This window comes from Hyperolius riggenbachi, chromosome 4 (genome assembly GCF_040937935.1).
Source record: "Hyperolius riggenbachi isolate aHypRig1 chromosome 4, aHypRig1.pri, whole genome shotgun sequence".
NCBI lineage: Eukaryota > Metazoa > Chordata > Amphibia > Anura > Hyperoliidae > Hyperolius > Hyperolius riggenbachi.
Genome location: NC_090649.1, coordinates 220221004 through 220246054, shown reverse-complemented (window position 1 = coordinate 220246054; position 25051 = coordinate 220221004).

Sequence of the window (25051 nt, the reverse complement as noted above, 5' to 3'; positions counted from 1 at the left end):
TTGCTTCAATTCAGCAGACAATGCACAGAAATGCATGTATAGTTGTGGCTGTGCGAGGATAGATCCCCCCTCCCCATCCAGAGCGGAGCAGTATGCATGGCAGACCTCTGTGTACACCCCATGTGCGGAGTGATGTTGGCCCATCTTGTGTTGTTAGCCATGACATATATTGATGGCATGGCAGACCTCTGTGTGTCCCCCTCCCCCGTGCATAATGTGCTGTACCAGATACTGATGTGATTGTGCCACCCCTGAGTCTACCAGCCACAGCAATATATGTATTTAGGCTGAGCAGTAATGGCCCCCGCTATGTGCCCTGTGTCCCGTATTGTGTGCAGCTGATTACAGTAATGCCCATTAGATAAAGGCTTACCAGCATGCTGCCGCCCACCAGAACAGAATGTAAGGCAGACAGATCCTCTGTGTCCCTGCACTCCGAATGTCCCTGGCATAAGCAGAGCACTGTGTGCTTCTTTTACTTAACATGAGCTCAGCATGAGCAATCCTCTGTAGCTTTTTTGTTGTGTATCCTCTGTAGCTTGTCAGTTGCTCATCCTCTGTAGCTTGTCAGTTGCGCATCCTCTGTAGCTTGTCAGTTGCGCATCCTCTGTAGCTTGTCAGTTGCGCATCCTCTGTAGCTTGTCAGTTGCGCATCCTCTGTAGCTTGTCAGTTTCGCATCCTCTGTAGCTTGTCCGTTTCGCATTCTCTGTAGCTTGTCAGTTGCGCATTGTCTGTAGCTTGTCAGTTGCATATCCTCTGTAGCTTGTCAGTTGCACATTCTCCGTAGCTGGAAAGCCACTAAGAGCCCGCTAGGAGCAAGAGGTAGGCTGCAAGACATAGCTGGAGTCTCTGTGGATATTTTGGTGCTATTTATATATTTATAGTTTGTGCTTTTTAAGCCAGTTTCTCAAGCAACAGGCAAGCACATGTATCCCACTTCAGGTGATCCCCGCTGGTGCTGGAAACTGGGGACTGTGCTGTGTGTGCATCTGCAGCAATTACCCCCAATAATCTGATCATTTATAATGTCACAATTTGGAGAATGTATGAAGTAAAATTAAAGGACAACTGTAACAAGGGGGATATGGAGGCTGCCATATTTATTTCCTTTTAAGCAATACCAGTTGCCTGGCAGTCCTGATGATTTTTTGCCTTTAATACTTTTAGCTATAGACCCTAAACAAGCATGCAGCAGATCAGGTGTTTCTGACATTATTGTCAGATCTGACTGGATTAGCTGCATGCTTGTTTCTGGTGTGATTCAGACACTACTGCAGCCACATAGATCAGCAGGGCTGCCAGGCAACTGGTATTGCTTAAAAGGAAATAAATATGGCAGCCTCCATATTCTTCTCATTACACTTGTCCTTTAATAATTGTCACGCATCACCAAAAATCCCTTAAAGCGGACCCAAACCAAACATTTTTTTAATTAAACATATTTAGTTGCACCACTCTGACACATACAAAGATAAATAAACACTACTTCAAACCTATGAGCATTTCAGTGCATGCTTTTCACCCTTCTCTTTTCATAACCAGGGTTATACAGGTGGCAGCCATTAGCAATTCCTCCATTGCCGGACACCATCTACTCCACCAGTTTGCCGGATTTTGTCCCGGCAATTTGAAAGGAAGGGAGGGGTTCCTCCAATAAATGTAAAATATTTTATATTTTTCATCATGCAGCTGAAAAAAGGCTGCTATTTATTATTATAATTTAGAAAATAGATTTTATTTCTGAAATCTTGTATTTTTAGTTTGGGTCCACTTTAAAAAGCCACCATTTTTGAACTATTTGTTATGAAAGGCCTAGCAGGCTAGCTTATTATTATCATTTAGCTGAGAGAATGACTACCTTCCACAGTGATCCTAACATCCAAGAGAGGTGATATGCATTTATTCTTGGTGACTTTATTGACTTTATCAACTTTATTAACTATAAGCAAGGGCAGGGCTCTCTCACCCTTTTATGTGTTAAAATGTACCATTTTTTATGTCCTATAAGACACTCCTGACCATAAGACGCACCTAGGTTTAGAGGACAAAAAGCAGGGGGAAAATATATTCATAGTAAACCTGGTGGATTCATGGTGAAGGGGCATCTTGTGGATTATGCCCCCTTGTACCTCTTGTGTCTCCCTGTGTCCTCCTCGTGTCCTCCTCTTTGCCCCATTGTGTCCCCATGTACTCAGTTTTTCCCCCTGTGTCCTCCTCTGCATGGGCACAGTAAAAGGAGTCTGCAACATTGCAGCGGGTTGGAGGTTGGTATTGGCAGGCGTTCACAAGTCAGGAACTACCTGCATTTGGAGAAAGGTGAATCTTATAGTCCAAAAAATACAGTATTATACATTTTATTCATTATGTAACAATTGTCACTGTAATTACCAGGTCTGTATTTTGTATTGATTTTGTGTTTTGTTACCAGCTCTGTATTTTGTATATCGGTGTTGTACACCATTTGTCTGTATTATTATGTACTCCATGCTTGTTTCTTACTTTACTTAATAAATCAATAATAATAAACAAGACTGCACTGTTTTAAAGTTGTTAGACAAACATAACATTAAACTGGTGGTGATATTTCACCATGATCAAGGAGCTCTATAAGAGGTGGAACACAAATACAATCAGGTGAGTTCCAGTCTGACCTGGTGGGAAAGGTTTCCATGTTCCAGGGATCCTCAGACTGGGCCTCTGCGGCTTACAACTTTTTATCTGCACCCCCTGATCATCATGATGGAGATTACAATCCTATGCATCATTACACAGGGGAGTTTGTGTTTAAAACTACTCAAACAAATCCACAAGATTAGAAGGTTAGTGGCTGATACACAGTTTTATAGGCCAATAGTTCTGGGATAAGCTATAGCATATAAAGGTTAGTTTTTTTTCTCAAACTTCATGCAAGTGGGAAATGTTTTGGACAAAAATCACTGCTTATCAGACACTTGTGTTGAGTATGGAAAATGTATTGGCTTCAAATGTTCTGATGCACGTTGTTTTTTGTTTTGTTTTTTACCATATTTACAAAGAATGCTGAGGATTTTTTCATGCTACTCAGTGCATTGGTTTATAAAGTGTTAAAGTCCCTGAACTGAAGTGACATGATGAGATAAATATGGGTACATATAGTACTGAGCCTAGTTAGAACTTGCTTTGCATTCACTTTTTTTATTTTCTAATGTAAGGCTTATGAACCAGGTGCTTTATCTATACAAATGAGGCAGGATCTGCAGTCATATGCAGCCATGGCTCTCATGAAAAGTAAATAAAGCCAAAACACTTTTATCTGGCTGAACAAACACTCCTGATAACACAAGAGTGCTGAAATTATCATTATTTGTTTTTGCTGGGAGCGAAGTAAACCAGATTTTAACCTCCCTGGCGGTGCATTTCTGTCTGGAATTATGAGTAGTCAAAAGCGGTACATTTTTTTTCAAGTATTTTAGGCCTCCAATTCTTAAAGTGGATCTGAGATAACATTTTAATCATTGCATAATTGTGTTCTTTTCATATAGTTTATAGGACATTCCTCAAGCCAAATACTTTTTTGTTTTTGTTTTAATACTCTCATTCCCTATAAACTAAACAAACCTCAAAGCTTTTCAGAGTGGCTTGGCATTTTCAGACAGTAACAAGGGCTTACAGGAGCTCAGTCTGGGCCGGAGGAGGTTACTAGCCATTGATTTCAGAGGCAGAGGGGAGGAGGAGAGGGGCCTGAATTTACACACAGGCAAGCTGATAGCATCTCCAGCCCTCAGCCTGTGACAATGTGACAAACAGAACATGGCTGCCCTCATTGTATCACAGGAATAAATAATCATAAACTTTTGAAACTTGCTGTGTAAACTATCTAAACTTTAGATAAGATATATAGACAAGTTACTTGTTATAGTTAGTTTTTAATCTCGGATCTGCTTTAAGTCATACCTCACTAAAATATGTCAGAATAAAAACCTGGTAGACATTCTGCATATAAATAAAAGACTAGAACACAAATTTGTTGAATTAATTAAATTGATGAATAAATGTAAAAAATTGTAAAACTGTATAAATAAGGCAGGCAGGCAGGCAAAGAGTAGTCAAACTCCACGCAGAGGTCAGTGCAGGAGGCAGGCAGAGAGTAGTCAAAATCCAGGCAGAGGTCAGTGCAGGCGGCAGGCAGGGAGTAGTCAAAATCCAGGCAGAGGTAAGTGCAGGAGGCAGGCAGGGAGTAGTCAAAATCCAGGCAGGGGTCGGTGCAAGTGGCAGGCAGAGAGTAGTCAAAATCCAGGCAGGGGTTGGTGCAGACAGCAGGCAGAGAGTAGTCAAATTCCAGGCCGAGGTCGGTGCAGGCAGCAGTATATATACGCTCACAAATACAGTATATACACACACATTGCGCATTTCTGTGTTTTTTTTTCTCCTAAAAAAATAAGTTTAGCTCTGCTTTAAAATTAGTCCCGCCCTCCACCGACGTCACACCACCGCACTGATTTGCCGGTGGGTCCCCAGAACAATAGTAGGGACATGGGGATCCCGGCGCCCAAAGACAGACAAGAGAGAAGGGAGACAGCCAGGGTGAGAAGCCTGGGTACTGCTGTGCAGCGCTGATCGGGCACAGGACCCATGAACACTGTGCATGCAGCGGTTTTTGCCAGCCTGACCTGAGCTCGGGTTTACCGCTCTCAACTCACAAAGCAGAGCCCGAGCATCGGTTGGGATTACTGCTAGGGGGGTTACATCACTCTTATTTCACTGCTGTGCATAATTCAAAGTCAGGATACAACCCCTTAAAGTGAAAATAAGAATGTGAGACTCCAGGAAATTTCTATATAGCATTGTTATATACCTGCTGTGAGCTGCAGATGTGGGGATATTAGAAGCTCCCATTCATCCAGACTGAACTGAGGACAGGAGATTTCCCTCTCTCTGTGTCTCTGTTTTACAGTCAACAGCCCAAGTTCACCAGGAACTGTCCACCGGTGAACAGTTTGGGCCATCTCTCCCAGCGACAGGTACAAACTACAAACTCTGATTAGTGCTGTGGAAAAGATCATTGGATCATCCCTGCCACCTCCCGATCTCCACACGGCGAGAATGAGGTCTAGCACCACCAAGATCTCGCGTGACCCCTCCTACCCAGGCAACCGCTTCTTTGAGCTCCTCCCATTGGGCCGCCTTTATAGGACCATCTCCTCTAAAACAAACAGGCTTAGGAGCACCTTCAGGCGTTCCTCCTGCTGAACTCTATCCCTCCCCTGCTGAGCCAGCCCTCCTGCTGAACTCTATCCCTCCCCTGCTGTAATCCTACCCCTCAGATAGCGGAGACTCCCCTGCGCCCGCTCCGGTCCTCCAAACACCTCAGGGGTGCAGCACCCTCCTAGCATCTCTGTAGCGCAACATCGCCTGCCCAGGTGTATTATTATCCTCATGCTGTAAATGTTTGCCACCTACACTACTTGACTATTGTTCTTGGTTTTGTCTGCCAATGTCTGTTTATCTGTTGCCAATGCTAAAGCAGCGCAGCTAAATGACAGGAGCGAGAGGTAAACGTCTACAGCGCACTCTATGCTGCATTATTGCTAACTTACGCATATTCCATTAGCTTAACGGGAGCGCCACTAAACCCGCCCTGAGCCCCTGGCTTCACAGGATGAGATCCCAGCACTTTGATTGGCCCAATAGGCTATTTGTCACGTGACAGGAAGCCTATTGGTCTAATTATACAGGGAGCGCCCGTTAATGGAGAGTGCTTAAAGGCCAACTGAAGAAAGAGAGATGTGGAGGCTGCCATATTTATGTACTTTTAAACAATACCAGTTGCCTGGCTATCCTGCTGATACTCTGCCTCTAATACTTTTAGCCATAGCCCCGGAACAAGCATGCAGCAGATCAGGTGTTTCTGACATTATTGTCAGATCTGACAAGATAAGCTGCATGCTTGTTTCCGGTGTGATTAAGACACTATTATAGCCCAATAGATCAGAAGGATAGCCGGGCAACTGGTATTGTTTAAAAGGAGATAAATATGGTATCCTCTATATCCCTCTCATTACAGTTTTCCTTTAAGCTTAAAAAACAAATCACATAGTGATAGTAACAAGGGTCAAGAAGGAGGAATTATACAACTATGCCAGATATTTCAAATATTAAACAATTTTTACACAGTTAATTATTTCAGGGAGCATTCAGAGTTACACAAGTTTATGGCAGATGGGAAAAAGCTGGTTTTCAGTCTGTTTGTGTGTATGCAGATTGATCCAAACGTCTACCTGATGGAAGGCGCTCATACAAGGCGTTTCCGGGGTGAGCGTTGTCCTTGATAATGATTTTGGCCCTTCTCATACAGCGAGTCTTATACAGTTATCCAGAAGTCTCAGCATCCAGAAGGAAAAATTCTGACCTTGCAGGATACATAAATCTAGTTTTACACTTCTTTATGCAGTAATAATCCTATGTTACATTAAAGGGCAACTGAAGTGAGAGGTAAATAGAGGCTGCCATATTTATTTCCTTTTGAACAATACCAGTTGCCTGGCAGTGCTCCTGTTCTATTTGGCTGTAGTAGTGACTGAATCACACCAGAAACAAGCATGCAGCTTATCTTGTCAGATCTGACAACAATGTCAGAAACACCTGATCTGCTGCATGCTTGTTCAGGAGCTATGGCTAAAAGTATTAGGGGCAGAGGATCAGCAGGGCAGCCAGGCAAATTGCTTAAAAGGAAATAAATATGGCAGCCTCCATGTCACTCTCACTTCAGTTATCCTTTAAGTCTGTCTCTTTTCTTAATTTGTTTTAAATTACTGTATTTCAACATTAATACTGAGTTTGGTATATAGTCTGGGGTATAGTACTGTTTTTTTTTTTAGCTGGGCCTATTTTTGACATTGACTCTCAAGCAACCAGAAACTACACTTATCCAGCATTTGCCAATCCCCGTCAGTGCTGGATAATGGGGGTTTTACTGCACAAGAGTTCCAGTGATGGTAATTCAGTGCTGATAATGACTTCTGCTGGTATTACAGCTCGCTGCAGGGCTTCTCTGGCAGCCTTGGTGCAGCTGTTGTACCAGGCCGGCATGCAGTTGGTCAGACCGCTTTCTATAGTGCATCTGTAGAAATTAACCAGCAGCTTCTGTGGAAGGTTAGCGCTCCTTAGTTTTCTCATAAAGTAGAGGCACTGTTGTGCTTTGCCAGTTACAGCTAAAGCATTGTCAGCCCAGGAGAGGACTATTGCACTGGCCACAGGGCATCTGGGTGTCACTGCAGTACATTGAGGCTCGGGTCTCTTCTGCTTTAGACCTCATTGGTAGCAGAGACTATAAAATTCAGGGGCATCTATGTGGACACCATTACACTGCAACGCACCTGCTGCATTGTGAACATTGCATAGGTGGTGCATTGCAGTGTGGCAAACCTCGGCTGTTATGCTACAAAGACACGCTGTGAACAGAACCTTACTGTATACTGTAAGCAGATCTATACATGTAATGGTATGTGTGCCACATTCTGCACACTCACTTGCTTCAGCTCAGCAGACAATGCACAGAAATGCATGTATAGTTGTGGCTGTGCGAGGATAGATCCCCCCCCCTCCCCATCCAGAGCAGAGCAGTATGCATGGCAGACCTCTGTGTACCCCCCATGTGCGGAGTGATGTTGGCCCATCTTGTGTTGTTAGCCATGACATATATTGATGGCATGGGAGACCTCTGTGTGTCCCCCTCCCCCCTGCATAATGTGCTGTACCAGATACTGATGTGATTGTGCCACCCCTGAGTCTACCAGCCACTGCAATATATGTATTTAGGCTGAGCAGTAATGGCCCCCGCTATGTGCCCTGTGTCCCGTATTGTGTGCAGCTGATTACAGTAATGCCCATTAGATAAAGGCTTACCAGCATGCTGCCGCCCACCAGAACAGAATGTAAGGCAGACAGATCCTCTGTGTCCCTGCACTCCGAATGTCCCTGGCATAAGCAGAGCACTGTGTGCTTCTTTTACTTAACATGAGCTCAGCATGAGCAATCCTCAGTAGCTTTTTTGTTGTGTATCCTCTGTAGCTTGTCAGTTGCTCATCCTCTGTAGCTTGTCAGTTGCGCATCCTCTGTAGCTTGTCAGTTGCGCATCCTCTGTAGCTTGTCAGTTGCGCATCCTCTGTAGCTTGTCAGTTGCGCATCCTCTGTAGCTTGTCAGTTTCGCATCCTCTGTAGCTTGTCCGTTTCGCATTCTCTGTAGCTTGTCAGTTGCGCATTCTCTGTAGCTTGTCAGTTGCATATCCTCTGTAGCTTGTCAGTTGCACATTCTCCGTAGCTGGAAAGCCACTAAGAGCCCGCTAGGAGCAAGAGGTAGGCTGCAAGTAGTGTTGGGCGAACAGTGTTCGCCACTGTTCGGGTTCTGCAGAACATCACCCTGTTCGGGTGATGTTCGAGTTCGGCCGAACACCTGACGGTGCTCGGCCAAACCGTTCGGCCGCACGGCCGAACTAAGAGCGCATGGCCGAACGTTCCCCGAACGTTCGGCTAGCGCTGTGATTGGCCGAACGGGTCACGTGGTTCGGGCCCAAACGCGCTCTGATTGGCCGAACGGTCACGTGGTTCAGGTAAATAAATACCCGAACCACGTCATATCTCCGCCATTTCTCTGTGGGTTTAGCTTTGGGTAGGCAGGCAGGGTAGTTCGCTCTCCAGCCACGCTAGCCAGGGCCCCCCCCAGTCATTGTGTGTCGCTGCTGGGAACAGTAGTACACCGCTCGCTCAGCCACACTATATATAGCATTGTTTACTGCCACTGTGTACCTCGCTCAGCCACGCTATATATAGCATTGTGTTTACTGACACTCTGTGTACACGGCTCAGCCTGACTATATAGCATTGTGTGTACTGCCACTCTGTGTACACGGCTCAGCCTGACTATATAGCATTGTGTGTACTGCCACTGTGTACCTCGCTCAGCCACACTATATATAGCATTGTTTACTGACACTCTGTGTACACGGCTCAGCCTGACTATATAGCATTGTATGTACTGCCACTGTGTACCTCGCTCAGCCACGCTATATATAGCATTGTTTACTGACACTCTGTGTACACGGCTCAGCCTGACTATATAGCATTGTGTGTACTGCCACTGTGTACCTCGCTCAGCCACGCTATATATAGCATTGTTTACTGACACTCTGTGTACACGGCTCAGCCAGACTATATAGCATTGTGTGTACTGCCACTCTGTGTACACCGCTCAGCCAGACTATATAGCATTGTTTACTGACACTCTGTGTACACGGCTCAGCCAGACTATATAGCATTGTGTGTACTTCCACTCTGTGTACACCGCTCAGCCAGACTATATAGCATTGTGTGTACTTCCACTCTGTGTACACCGCTCAGCCAGACTATATAGCATTGTGTGTACTGCCACTGTGTACCTCGCTCAGCCACGCTATATATAGCATTGTTTACTGACACTCTGTGTACACGGCTCAGCCAGACTATATAGCATTGTGTGTACTTCCACTCTGTGTACACCGCTCAGCCAGACTATATAGCATTGTTTGTACTGCCACTGTGTACCTCACTCAGCCACGCTATATATAGCATTGTTTACTGACACTCTGTGTACACGGCTCAGCCAGACTATACAGCATTGTTTACTGACACTCTGTGTACACCGCTCAACCAGACTATATATCATTGTGTGTACTGCCACTCTGTGTACACCGCTCACCGCTCAGCCAGACTATATAGCATTGTGTGTACTGCCACTCTGTGTACACCGCTCAGCCAGACTATATAGCATTGTGTGTACTGCCACTCTGTGTACACCGCTCAGCCAGACTATATAGCATTGTGTGTACTGCCACTCTGTGTACACTGCTCAGCCAGACTATATAGCATTGTGTGTACTGCCACTCTGTGTACACGTCTCAGCCAGACTATATAGCATTGTGTTTACTTCCACTCTGTGTCTGCTGGGCCTGGGAACAGTAGTACACCGCTCACCCGCCACTGTATAGCATTGTGCTCTGTGTCGCTGCTGGCAATAGTGGTACACCGCTCACCCACCACTGTATAGCATTTCTGTACTGCCACTGTACTGCTGCCAGTCAGCGTGTACTTTAAGGATAAGTGAAATGAGGAAGAAATCCGTTGAAAGAGGGAGGGGCAAGGGAAGAGGTGTTTCCCCTGATGGTTCACGTACAGGCCACAGGGGAGCACCCAAGAAAACCCACTCAATACCGCCCATTTTGTCCAGGACAACCACCCTCACAGATCCAAAAGAACAGGACCAGATAATTACTTGGATGACCTCTCAAGCATCCAGCAGTGGGTTAAGCAGCACCAGCACATCACGCACGAGGTCCGAGTCCTCAGCCAGTTACAAGGAGCCAGTGGGCACAAAGCTGACACAACCGGCAGCGACACCACGCACACAACTGCCAGATAACCAGTCCGATGAATTACCTCAGGACACAATGGGGTATTCGCAGGAGCTATTCCAAGGCCAACAAACTTCCACCTTTGAAAGGTCAATGGAGGAACAGCCAGAAATGTTGTGCCCGGATTCACAACCATTAACTGTGGCAAATGCACCGGGCACTGAAATACAAGGCGAGTCCGAGGACTTTGTAACCCAAATCCCAGAGCAAGTTGGGCAGGAGGGGTTGCAATTGCAGGAGGTCGGCCGAGAAGCTCTGGAAGACGACGTTGGAGTGAGCTGCGCAGAGGTTGTTCTGGGGAGCTCTACTCCACGGCGGCGGCCCCCCACAATGACATATGACGAGTTTCAGGAGATGGAAGAGGAGGGTATGGACAATGTGGACATAGACCCAGATTTTGTTTGTGAACGAGAACATCGCCGTCGTAGCAGCAGCACAGATGAGTCTGTTGAAGAACCCACTGCTGCATGAGTTCGCCTTGTGCCACAAGGTAGGCGGCGCGCAATTTCAGGCACCACAAGCGTGGAAGTTCAAGTGAGAGGCAAAAGAGGCGCAAACAGAAATCGCCAGCAAGGCAGGTGCTCCAAAGTCTGGGCTTTCTTTGAAGACTGCACTGAGGATGTTACCATGGCGATTTGCAAGGTGTGCAAGACCCGCCTGAGCAGGGGGAAAAGTATTAACAACCTCTCCACCACCAGCATGAGCCGCCACATGCTATCCAAACATCCCACTCTGTGGGTAAACGCGACAGGACAGGGTACCAGCAACACTGCCTCCCTTGGGTTCACCAGTCTCACCACCAGACCGGCCGCAGCAGTAGCCCAGCCATTGCGTGGTTCACAACATTCGCAAACATCAGATGACGCTGACACTGTCACTTTCCGGAGTAGTGCTCTTGAGCAGGGGCGTCTCACCCACCAGGCAAGTATAGGCGGTTGCCTGGGGCGCCATGAGGTAGTGAGGCGCCATGAGGTGGTGAGGCACATTCCCCGCCTCTGCTACCGTGACCATTTTTTTTTTATATATATATTATATTACCTCCCGACTTCCTCTCCGGTGCTCGGCACGCTACCATGTGCTCAGCAGTGCCTCCACCTCCACTTCTCCCCAGCCAATAGAGCAATCAATACTGCTCTTCTCTGCCAGGCTCCTTCTTTAAAGCCGTGCCCCTTCTTCTCAGTAGCCACACAGGTAAAGTGTTTACCTCGTGTGGCCCAGCCTTTAACTCCGCCCCACGCCAGTCAAACCAGGAGCCAGCGGCCAGCCAGCTTATGCCCCCGACAGTCTGATCCCCCACCTGTGTCACTGGCTGCACACAGACACTGGAGCGAGACAGCCAGGGGACAGATGCAGTCACAGAGAGAAGAATGTGATGTGTCCGTGTTGGAGCCCCGCCCCCGCACAAGACAGCAACACAGCCCGGGAGAAGGGAAGTTTCTGCTCCAGACTGTAGTGATGGGAATTCCGGCTCTTTTCAGGGAATCGGCTCTTCTGAATCGGCTCCCATTAAAGAGCCGGCTCTTACGGCTCTGAATCGGCTCTTCATAAATATCACTAAACACCACTCAGAATCAGAGTAAAAGCCCCGCCCCGTCTCCATGACAATTCCAGACTGCTTCTCTGACTGGGGCAATCCCTCCTTCTACTGCTCTGCTCCGCCCCATACACTCCTACAAGCTGCAAGAGGAGGACTACATCTCCCAACATGCCTCAGCGCCCTTTATTGCAGAGCAAAGCAGAGCTCTGTGGGGCGGCTGAGGCATCGGCTCTTTCAAAACTGAGAACCGGCTCTTGTCGTTCGCAGCAAAGAGCCGGCTCTAACGCGAACGACCCATCACTTCTCCAGAGATGATAAGCTGCATGCACAAGCAGAAGAGAAGGTATGCAGGCAGGCTGCTAAGAACACTTCCTGTCCTGTGTGCAGACTCCCAGTACTGTTATAACTGCTAGAATGTGCCCTGCTCTTTTGATACTAGAGTTTTCTTTGAAAGCTGGTTAGGCTGTAGGCTGGTAAAGCTGTAAACCTGTGCTTTAGTGCTGTGCTGTCTCTCCCTCTCCGTTCCTCTGCCCCCTCTTCCATCTTATGCTGTCTCTACCCCTCTCTGTTCCTCTGCACTCTCTTCCATTTTATGCTGTCTCTCCCTCTCCCTTCTGTTTCTCTGCACCCTCTTCCATCTTATGCTGTCTATCCCTCCCCCTCTCTGTTCCTCTACCCCCCTCTTACATCTTATGCTGCCTCTCCCTCTCTACTCTTTCCCTCTGCTCGGATTACGTGTATTTTCTGGTGAAACGCTTCCGCATTACGATTATTTTCTGACAACGCTGCCCCATTACGATTATTTTCTGGTCAAACGCTGCTGCCCTATGATTAATTTCTGGTGAAATGCTGCTGCAATAAGTGTATTTTCTGGTGAAACGCTGCCACCTTATGAATATTTTCCGGTGAACTGCTGCTGCAATAAGTGTATTTTCTGGTGAAACACTGCCACATTATGATTATTTTCTGGTGAATTACGATTCTGAATTACGATAATTACTATTATTTTCTGATGAAACACTGCCGCATTATGATTATTTTCTGGTAAAACGATGCTGCATTATGATCATTTTCCTGGGGGGGAGGGGCTTGGGGGGGCGCCACAGGTTTTCTCGCCTGGAGTGACAAAATGACTAGAGGCACCCCTGCTCTTGAGGTCTCCCAGTGTTCATCAAACACAACAACCAACAGCCCTTCAGTGTGCAGCGCTACGGTTCAGTTGTCTGTGTCGGAGATGTTTGAGCGCAAGAGGAAATTGCCAGCAAATGACCCCCGGGCCGTGGCAGTAACAGCCAGCATAGCCAAGCTTCTGGCCTGCGAAATGCTGCCATATCGAGTGGTGGAGACAAACAGCTTCAAGGGCATGATGTCAGTGGCCATCCCACGTTACGTGGTTCCCAGCCGCTACCACTTTGCGCGCTCTGCAGTGCCTGAGTTGCATGAGCACGTGGTCAGCAAAATAACCCGAAGCTTGAAGAATGTCGTTGCCTGCAAGGTTCACCTCACCACTGACACCTGGACGAGTGCGTTCGGCCAGGGTTGATACATCTCCCTTACCGCGCACTGGGTGAACCTTGTGGAGCCTGGCAGCGATTCCTCACCTGCTACGGCGCGGGTGTTGCCCACGCCGCAAAAAGCTGCACCGCCGACCCTCCCACTGGATAACAGCAGCACCTACCTCTCTGACTCCTTCTCCTCCAACGCATCTCAAAGCTGTACCTCATCCGGAAACGCTAACCCAGCAACAGCAGCAGTAGGATCATGGAAGCAGTGCAGCACAGCTGTTGGCATGCGTCAGCAAGCGTTGCTGAAGCTGATCTGCCTTGGGGATAAGCAGCACACAGGGGAGGAAATTTGGAGGGGAATAAAGGAACAGACGGATTTGTGGCTGGCACCGCTGGACCTGAAACCGGGCATGGTTGTGTGTGATAATGGGAGTAATCTCATTCGCGCTTTAAGGTTGGCTAAGCTGACACACATCCCTTGCCTGGCGCACGTGATGAACCTAGTAGTTCAGCGGTTCCTGAGGACGTACCCAGGCGTGCCCGATCTTCTGTTGAAGGTGCGTCGAGTGGCCAAACATTGTAGAAATTCCAGTACTGCTTCGGGGGCACTCGCCAAGATGCAGGAGCGCTTCAATCTCCCCCACCATCGCTTGCTGTGTGATGTCCCTACGCGCTGGAATTCTACGCTGCACATGCTAGCCCGCTTTTGCGAGCAGAAGAGTGCAGTGGTCCAGTACATGACGGCGCAGTACCGAGGCGCATCCGGACAGCTGCCAAGCTTCTGTGGATCCGATTGGGCCAACATGTTGGACCTCTGCCAAGTCCTCCAAAATTTTGAGCAATCCACGTTGCTTGTGAGCAGTGACAACTCTTCAGTCAGCATTACCATACTACTGCTGTGTTTACTGAAGAGGTCAATGTTGAAAATCAAGGAAACAGCTGTCATGATGCAACTGGGGGAATCTGAAGGAGAAAACGATCAGCGTGATGGTACCAACATCAGGCCATCCGCCTCAGGAAACGCTGGCCCCAGCAGCTATGACGAAGAAGAGGAGGAGGAACAGCTGGAGTTGGAGCAGGAATTTCCTGCCACCACTGACGAGGGCCAGAGCGGTGCACATTGGACTTCCACAATTCAGCGCGAATGGTCAGCAGAAGCAGACCAGGAGGAAGGTGACGACTATGATGCATCACAACAACTATCACAACGCTCACAAGAGGATGATGAGGATTCTGGTAGGACTCTGGCACACATGGCTCAATTCATGCTAGACTGCATTGAACGCGACCCACGCATTGTGCGCATTCTGGACAACACCAATTACTGGGTTTATACCCTTCTGGATCCACGGTACAAACACAATGTTCCAAAACTGCTTGAAGAAAGAGTCAGACAGGTCAAAATGGAAGAATACCAGCAGGCCCTTGTGGAGACTTTAGAGAGGAGATTGACATCCTCCTCCTCCTCTAGCCAGTTGTACGCCGACAGACTGACTTCCGCAAACCCAGGACGACCAGGAGGGCAGCAAACAACGCAAGCCGCAGCTAGTGCCCAAAAGGGAATGGTATCGGCAGTGTCCTTGGAGTGGGAAAATTTTCTGACACCCATGCAGCAGCAGCCCACTGAACAGCAAGCGTGCAGATCCACCTCCAACACCGATCGCCTGGAGAAGATGGTCAAGGACTACATGTCAGATGGCGTAGCTGTGTCGAACAATCCATCTGCACCCTTCAACTATTGGGTATCGAAGCTAGACACCTGGCACGAACTGGCAATGTACGCAATAGAGGTGCTGGCTTGCCCGGCAGCCAGCGTTATGTCGGAACGCTGTTTCAGTGCTGCCGGAGGCATCGTCACAGATCGGCGTATCCGCCTCTCCACAGAAAATGCAGACCGTCTGACTCAAATTAAAATGAATCAATCCTGGATTGGAAACGACTACGCAACACTCCAGGACCCCAACCAAGTAACATGACCAATGAACATCTGGGATGGTTTAGCGTTTCCGGTCCCTGTTTATTGAACCTCTCATCTTTATTACATTTATGACTGCATGGCGGCAAAAAGCATTGCTGCTATATCCTCACGCTTTTTGTCCTCATGCAAGGCCGGTGTTGTTGTGTCTCAAAAAGCATGGCCTTCTCCTCCTGCGCCTGCTCTTGTTCCATCACGTGTGCTGCTGCTGCTGCGTTAGCGTTGCCGGTCCCTGTTTATGGAACCTCTTATCTTTATTACATTTATGACTGCATGCATGGCGGTAAAAAGCATGCTATCCGCACGCTTTTTGTCCTCATGCAAGGCCTGGGTTGTTGTGTCTCACAAAGCGTGGCCTTCACCTCCTGCGCCTCCTCCTGTTCCATCACGTGTGCTGCTGCTGGGTTAGCGTTGCCGCCCGGTCCCTGTTTATTGAACCTCTTATCTTTATTACATTTATGACTGCATGCATGGCGGTAAAAAGCATGCTATCCGCACGCTTTTTGTCCTCATGCAAGGCCTGGGTTGTTGTGTCTCACAAAGCGTGGCCTTCTCCTCCTGCGCCTCCTCCTGTTCCATCACGTCTGCTGCTGCTGGGTTAGCGTTGCCGCGTGGTCCCTGTTTATTGAACCTCTTACCTTTATTACATTTATGACTGCATGGCGGTACAAAGCATGTTATCCGCACGCTTCTTGTCCTCATGCAAGGCCTGGGTTGTTGTGACTCACAAAGCGTGGCCTTCTCCTCCTGCGCCTCCTCCTGTTCCATCACGTCTGCTGCTGCTGGGTTAGCGTTGCCGCGTGGTCCCTGTTTATTGAACCTCTTATCTTTATTACATTTATGACTGCATGGCGGTACAAAGCATGCTATCTGCACGCTTCTTGTCCTCATGCAAGGCCTGGGTTGTTGTGTCTCACAAAGCGTGGCCTTCTCCTCCTGCGCCTCCTCCTGTTCCATCACGTGTGCTGCTGCTGGGTTAGCGTTGCCGCCCGGTCCCTGTTTATTGAACCTCTTATCTTTATTACATTTATGACTGCATGCATGGCGGTAAAAAGCATGCTATCCGCACGCTTTTTGTCCTCATGCAAGGCCTGGGTTGTTGTGTCTCACAAAGCGTGGCCTTCTCCTCCTGCGCCTCCTCCTGTTCCATCACGTCTGCTGCTGCTGGGTTAGCGTTGCCGCGTGGTCCCTGTTTATTGAACCTCTTATCTTTATTACATTTATGACTGCATGGCGGTACAAAGCATGCTATCCGCACGCTTCTTGTCCTCATGCAAGGCCTGGGTTGTTGTGTCTCACAAAGCGTGGCCTTCTCCTCCTGCGCCTCCTCCTGTTCCATCACGTGTGCTGCTGCTGGTGCTGGGTTAGCGTTACCGGTCCCTTTTCCTGGAACCTCTTCTCTGTATTACACTTATGACTGCATGGCGACAAAAAGCATGTTACCTGTGCAAAGAAACATGACACTCTCCACATTTAAAAGACAGTTTTTCCTTTGAAATTTTACAATCAATTTTCTCAAAAACTATAAGCTGTTTTTCAAATATTTTTTTCCCCTTGTACCCACTCCCAAGGTGCACATACCCTGCTAATTTGGGGTATGTAGCATGTATGGAAGCTTTACAAAGCACGAAAGTTCGGGTCCCCATTGACTTCCATTATGTTCGGAGTTCGGCGCGAACACCCGAACATCGCGGCGATGTTCGGCGAACGTTCGCGAACCCGAACATCTAGGTGTTCGCCCAACACTAGCTGCAAGACATAGCTGGAGTCTCTGTGGATATTTTGGTGCTATTTATATATTTATAGTTTGTGCTTTTTAAGCCAGTTTCTCAAGCAACAGGCAAGCACATGTATCCCACTTCAGGTGATCCCCGCTGGTGCTGGAAACTGGGGACTGTGCTGTGTGTGCATCTGCAGCAATTACCCCCAATAATCTGATCATTTATAATGTCACATTTTGGAGAATGTATGAAGTAAAATTAAAGGACAACTGTAACAAGGGGGATATGGAGGCTGCCATATTTATTTCCTTTTAAGCAATACCAGTTGCCTGGCAGTCCTGATGATTTTTTGCCTTTAATACTTTTAGCTATAGACCCTAAACAAGCATGCAGCAGATCAGGTGTTTCTGACATTATTGTCAGATCTGACTGGATTAGCTGCATGCTTGTTTCTGGTTTGATTCAGACACTACTGCAGCCACATAGATCAGCAGGGCTGCCAGGCAACTGGTATTGCTTAAAAGGAAATAAATATGGCAGCCTCCATATTCTTCTCATTACGCTTGTCCTTTAACTAATAATTGTCACGCATCACCAAAAATCCCTTAAAGCGGACCCAAACCAAACTTTTTTTAATTAAACATATTTAGTTGCACCACTCTGACACATACAAAGATAAATAAACACTCCTTCAAACCTATGAGCATTTCAGTGCATGCTTTTCACCCTTCTCTTTTCATAACCAGGGTTATACAGGTGGCAGCCATTAGCAATTCCTCCATTGCCGGACACCATCTACTCCACCAGTTTGCCGGATTTTGTCCCGGCAATTTGAAAGGAAGGGAGGGGTTCCTCCAATAAATGTAAAATATTTTATATTTTTCATCATGCAGCTGAAAAAAGGCTGCTATTTATTATTATAATTTAGAAAATAGATTTTATTTCTGAAATCTTGTATTTTTAGTTTGGGTCCACTTTAAAAAGCCACCATTTTTGAACTATTTGTTATGAAAGGCCTAGCAGGCTAGCTTATTATTATCATTTAGCTGAGAGAATGACTACCTTCCACAGTAATCCTAACATCCAAGAGAGGTGATATGCATTTATTCTTGGTGACTTTATTGACTTTATCAACTTTATTAACTATAAGCAAGGGCAGGGCTCTCTCACCCTTTTATGTGTTAAAATGTACCATTTTTTATGTCCTATAAGACACTCCTGACCATAAGACGCACCTAGGTTTAGAGGACAAAAAGCAGGGGGAAAATATATTCATAGTAAACCTGGTGGATTCATGGTGAAGGGGCATCTTGTGGATTATGCCCCCTTGTACCTCTTGTGTCTCCTTGTGTCTCCCTGTGTCCTCCTCGTGTCCTCCTCTTTGCCCCATTGTGTCCCCATGTACTCAGTTTTTCCCCCTGTGTCCTCCTCTGCATGGGCACAGTAAAAGGAGTCTGCAACATTGCAGCGGGTTGGAGGTTGGTATTGGCAGGCATTCACAAGTCAGGAACTACCTGCATTTGGAGAAAGGTGAATCTTATAGTCCAAAAAATACAGTATTATACATTTTATTCATTATGTAACAATTGTCACTGTAATTACCAGGTCTGTATTTTGTATTGATTTTGTGTTTTGTTACCAGCTCTGTATTTTGTATATCGGTGTTGTACACCATTTGTCTGTATTATTATGTACTCCATGCTTGTTTCTTACTTTACTTAATAAATCAATAATAATAAACAAGACTGCACTGTTTTAAAGTTGTTAGACAAACATAACATTAAACTGGTGGTGATATTTCACCATGATCAAGGAGCTCTATAAGAGGTGGAACACAAATACAATCAGGTGAGTTCCAGTCTGACCTGGTGGGAAAGGTTTCCATGTTCCAGGGATCCTCAGACTGGGCCTCTGCGGCTTACAACTTTTTATCTGCACCCCCTGATCATCATGATGGAGATTATAATCCTATGCATCATTACACAGGTAAGTTTGTGTTTAAAATTACTCAAACAAATCCACATGGTTAGAAGGTTAGTGGCTGATACACAGTTTTATAGGCCAATAGTTCTGGGATAAGCTATAGCATATAAAGGTTAGGTTTTTTCTCAAACTTCATGCAAGTGTGAAATCACTGCTTATCAGACACTTGTGTTGAGTATGGAAAATGTATTGGCTTCAAATGTTCTGATGCACGTTGTTTTTTGTTTTGTTTTTTACCATATTTACAAAGAATGCTGAGGATTTTTTCATGCTACTCAGTGCATTGGTTTATAAAGTGTTAAAGTCCCTGAACTGAAGTGACATGATGAGATAAATATGGGTACATATAGTACTGAGCCTAGTTAGAACTTGCTTTGTGTTCACTTTTTTTATTTTCTAATGTAAGGCTTATGAACCAGGTGCTTTATCTATACAAATGAGGCAGGATCTGCAGTCATATGCAGCCATGGCTCTCATGAAAAGTAAATAAAGCCAAAACACTTTTATCTGGCTGAACAAACACTCCTGATAACACAAGAGTGCTGAAATTATCATTATTTGTTTTTGCTGGGAGCGAAGTAAACCAGATTTTAACCTCCCTGGCGGTGCATTTCTGTCTGGAATTATGAGTAGTCAAAAGCGGTACATTTTTTTTCAAGTATTTTAGGCCTCCAATTCTTAAAGTGGATCTGAGATAACATTTTAATCATTGCATAATTGTGTTCTTTTCATATAGTTTATAGGACATTCCTCAAGCCAAATACTTTTTTGTTTTTGTTTTAATACTCTCATTCCCTATAAACTAAACAAACCTCAAAGCTTTTCAGAGTGGCTTGGCATTTTCAGACAGTAACAAGGGCTTACAGGAGCTCAGTCTGGGCCGGAGGAGGTTACTAGCCATTGATTTCAGAGGCAGAGGGGAGGAGGAGAGGGGCCTGAATTTACACACAGGCAAGCTGATAGCATCTCCAGCCCTCAGCCTGTGACAATGTGACAAACAGAACATGGCTGCCCTCATTGTATCACAGGAATAAATAATCATAAACTTTTGAAACTTGCTGTGTAAACTATCTAAACTTTAGATAAGATATATAGACAAGTTATCTGTTATAGTTAGTTTTTAATCTCGGATCTGCTTTAAGTCATACCTCACTAAAATATGTCAGAATAAAAACCTGGTAGACATTCTGCATATAAATAAAAGACTAGAACACAAATTTGTTGAATTAATTAAATTGATGAATACATGTAAAAAATTGTAAAACTGTACAAATAAGGCAGGCAGGCAAAGAGTAGTCAAACTCCACGCAGAGGTCAGTGCAGGAGGCAGGCAGAGAGTAGTCAAAATCCAGGCAGAGGTCAGTGCAGGCGGCAGGCAAGGAGTAGTCAAAATCCAGGCAGAGGTAAGTGCAGGAGGCAGGCAGGGAGTAGTCAAAATCCAGGCAGGGGTCGGTGCAAGTGGCAGGCAGGGAGTAGTCAAAATCCAGGCAGGGGTTGGTGCAGACAGCAGGCAGAGAGTAGTCAAATTCCAGGCCGAGGTCGGTGCAGGCAGCAGTATATATACACTCACAAATACAGTATATACACACACATTGCGCATTTCTGTGTTTTTTTTTTCTCCTAAAAAAATAAGTTTAGCTCTGCTTTAAAATTAGTCCCGCCCTCCACCGATGTCACACCACCGCACTGATTTGCCGGTGGGTCCCCAGAACAATAGTAGGGACATGGGGATCCCGGCGCCCAAAGACAGACAAGATAGAAGGGAGACAGCCAGGGTGAGAAGCCTGGGTACTGCTGTGCAGCGCTGATCAGGCACAGGACCCATGAACACTGTGCATGCAGCGGTTTTTGCCAGCCTGACCTGAGCTCGGGTTTACCGCTCTCAACTCACAAAGCAGAGTCCGAACATCGGTTGGGATTACTGCTAGGGGGGTTACATCACTCTTATTTCACTGCTGTGCATAATTCAAAGTCAGGATACAACCCCTTAAAGTGAAAATAAGAATGTGAGACTCCATGAAATTTCTATATAGCATTGTTATATACCTGCTGTGAGCTGCAGATGTGGGGATATTAGAAGCTCCCATTCATCCAGACTGAACTGAGGACAGGAGATTTCCCTCTCTCTGTGTCTCTGTTTTACAGTCAACAGCCCAAGTTCACCAGGAACTGTCCACCGGTGAACAGTTTGGGCCATCTCTCCCAGCGACAGGTACAAACTACAAACTGTGATTAGTGCTGTGGAAAAGATCATTGGATCATCCCTGCCACCTCCCGATCTCCACACGGCGAGAATGAGGTCTAGCACCACCAAGATCTCGCGTGACCCCTCCTACCCAGGCAACCGCTTCTTTGAGCTCCTCCCATTGGGCCGCCTTTATAGGACCATCTCCTCTAAAACAAACAGGCTTAGGAGCACCTTCAGGCGTTCCTCCTGCTGAACTCTATCCCTCCCCTGCTGTAATCCTACCCCTCAGATAGCGGAGACTCCCCTGCGCCCGCTCCGGTCCTCCAAACACCTCAGGGGTGCAGCACCCTCCTAGCATCTCTGCAGCGCAACATCGCCTGCCCAGGTGTATTATTATCCTCATGCTGTAAATGTTTGCCACCTACACTACTTGACTATTGTTCTTGGTTTTGTCTGCCAATGTCTGTTTATCTGTTGCCAATGCTAAAGCAGCGCAGCTAAATGACAGGAGCGAGAGGTAAACGTCTACAGCGCACTCTATGCTGCATTATTGCTAACTTACGCATATTCCATTAGCTTAACGGGAGCGCCACTAAACCCGCCCTGAGCCCCTGGCTTCACAGGATGAGATCCCAGCACTTTGATTGGCCCAATAGGCTATTTGTCACGTGACAGGAAGCCTATTGGTCTAATTATACAGGGAGCGCCCGTTAATGGAGAGTGCTTAAAGGCCAACTGAAGAAAGAGAGATGTGGAGGCTGCCATATTTATGTACTTTTAAACAATACCAGTTGCCTGGCTATCCTGCTGATACTCTGCCTCTAATACTTTTAGCCATAGCCCCTGAACAAGCATGCAGCAGATCAGGTGTTTCTGACATTATTGTCAGATCTGACAAGATAAGCTGCATGCTTGTTTCCGGTGTGATTAAGACACTATTATAGCCCAATAGATCAGAAGGATAGCCGGGCAACTGGTATTGTTTAAAAGGAGATAAATATGGTATCCTCTATATCCCTCTCATTACAGTTTTCCTTTAAGCTTAAAAAACAAATCACATAGTGATAGTAACAAGGGTCAAGAAGGAGGAATTATACAACTATGCCAGATATTTCAAATATTAAACAATTTTTACACAGTTAATTATTTCAGGGAGCATTCAGAGTTACACAAGTTTATGGCAGATGGGAAAAAGCTGGTTTTCAGTCTGTTTGTGTGTATGCAGATTGATCCAAACGTCTACCTGATGGAAGGCGCTCATACAAGGCGTTTCCGGGGTGAGCGTTGTCCTTGATAATGATTTTGGCCCTTCTCATACAACGAATCTTATACCGTTATCCAGAAGTCTCAGCATCCAGAAGGAAAAATTCTGACCTTGCAGGATACATAAATCTAGTTTTACACTTCTTTATGCAGTAATAATCCTATGTTACATTAAAGGGCAACTGAAGTGAGAGGTAAATAGAGGCTGCCATATTTATTTCCTTTTGAACAATACCAGTTGCCTGGCAGTGCTCCTGTTCTATTTGGCTGTAGTAGTGACTGAATCACACCAGAAACAAGCATGCAGCTAATCTTGTCAGATCTGACAACAATGTCAGAAACACCTGATCTGCTGCATGCTTGTTCAGGAGCTATGGCTAAAAGTATTAGGGGCAGAGGATCAGCAGGGCAGCCAGGCAAATTGCTTAAAAGGAAATAAATATGGCAGCCTCCATGTCACTCTCACTTCAGTTATCCTTTAAGTCTGTCTCTTTTCTTAATTTGTTTTAAATTACTGTATTTCAACATTAATACTGAGTTTGGTATATAGTCTGGGGTATAGTACTGTTTTTTTTTTTTAGCTGGGCCTATTTTTGACATTGACTCTCAAGCAACCAGAAACTACACTTATCCAGCATTTGCCAATCCCCGTCAGTGCTGGATAATGGGGGTTTTACTGCACAAGAGTTCCAGTGATGGTAATTCAGTGCTGATAATGACTTCTGCTGGTATTACAGCTCGCTGCAGGGCTTCTCTGGCAGCCTTGGTGCAGCTGTTGTACCAGGCCGGCATGCAGTTGGTCAGACCGCTTTCTATAGTGCATCTGTAGAAATTAACCAGCAGCTTCTGTGGAAGGTTAGCGCTCCTTAGCTTTCTCATAAAGTAGAGGCACTGTTGTGCTTTGCCAGTTACAGCTAAAGCATTGTCAGCCCAGGAGAGGACTATTGCACTGGCCACAGGGCATCTGGGTGTCACTGCAGTACATTGAGGCTCGGGTCTCTTCTGCTTTAGACCTCATTGGTAGCAGAGACTATAAAATTCAGGGGCATCTATGTGGACACCATTACACTGCAACGCACCTGCTGCATTGTGAACATTGCATAGGTGGTGCATTGCAGTGTGGCAAACCTCGGCTGTTATGCTACAAAGACACGCTGTGAACAGAACCTTACTGTATACTGTAAGCAGATCTATACATGTAATGGTATGTGTGCCACATTCTGCACACTCACTTGCTTCAATTCAGCAGACAATGCACAGAAATGCATGTATAGTTGTGGCTGTGCGAGGAAAGATCCCCCCCCTCCCCATCCAGAGCGGAGCAGTATGCATGGCAGACCTCTGTGTACCCCCCATGTGCGGAGTGATGTTGGCCCATCTTGTGTTGTTAGCCATGACATATATTGATGGCATGGGAGACCTCTGTGTGTCCCCCTCCCCCCTGCATAATGTGCTGTACCAGATACTGATGTGATTGTGCCACCCCTGAGTCTACCAGCCACTGCAATATATGTATTTAGGCTGAGTAGTAATGGCCCCCGCTATGTGCCCTGTGTCCCGTATTGTGTGCAGCTGATTACAGTAATGCCCATTAGATAAAGGCTTACCAGCATGCTGCCGCCCACCAGAACAGAATGTAAGGCAGACAGATCCTCTGTGTCCCTGCACTCCGAATGTCCCTGGCATAAGCAGAGCACTGTGTGCTTCTTTTACTTAACATGAGCTCAGCATGAGCAATCCTCAGTAGCTTTTTTGTTGTGTATCCTCTGTAGCTTGTCAGTTGCTCATCCTCTGTAGCTTGTCAGTTGCGCATCCTCTGTAGCTTGTCAGTTGCGCATCCTCTGTAGCTTGTCAGTTGCGCATCCTCTGTAGCTTGTCAGTTGCGCATCCTCTGTAGCTTGTCAGTTTCGCATCCTCTGTAGCTTGTCCGTTTCGCATTCTCTGTAGCTTGTCAGTTGCGCATTCTCTGTAGCTTGTCAGTTGCATATCCTCTGTAGCTTGTCAGTTGCACATTCTCCGTAGCTGGAAAGCCACTAAGAGCCCGCTAGGAGCAAGAGGTAGGCTGCAAGTAGTGTTGGGCGAACAGTGTTCGCCACTGTTCGGGTTCTGCAGAACATCACCCTGTTCGGGTGATATTCGATGTCGGCCGAACACCTGACGGTGCTCGGCCAAACCGTTCGGCCGCACGGCCGAACTAAGAGCGCATGGCCGAACGTTCCCCGAACGTTCGGCTAGCGCTGTGATTGGCCGAACGGGTCACGTGGTTCGGGCCCAAACGCGCTCTGATTGGCCGAACGGTCACGTGGTTCGGGTAAATAAATACCCGAACCACGTCATATCACTGCCATTTCTCTGTGGGTTTAGCTTTGGGTAGGCAGGCAGGGTAGTTCGCTCTCCAGCCACGCTAGCCAGGGCCCCCCCCAGTCATTGTGTGTCGCTGCTGGGAACAGTAGT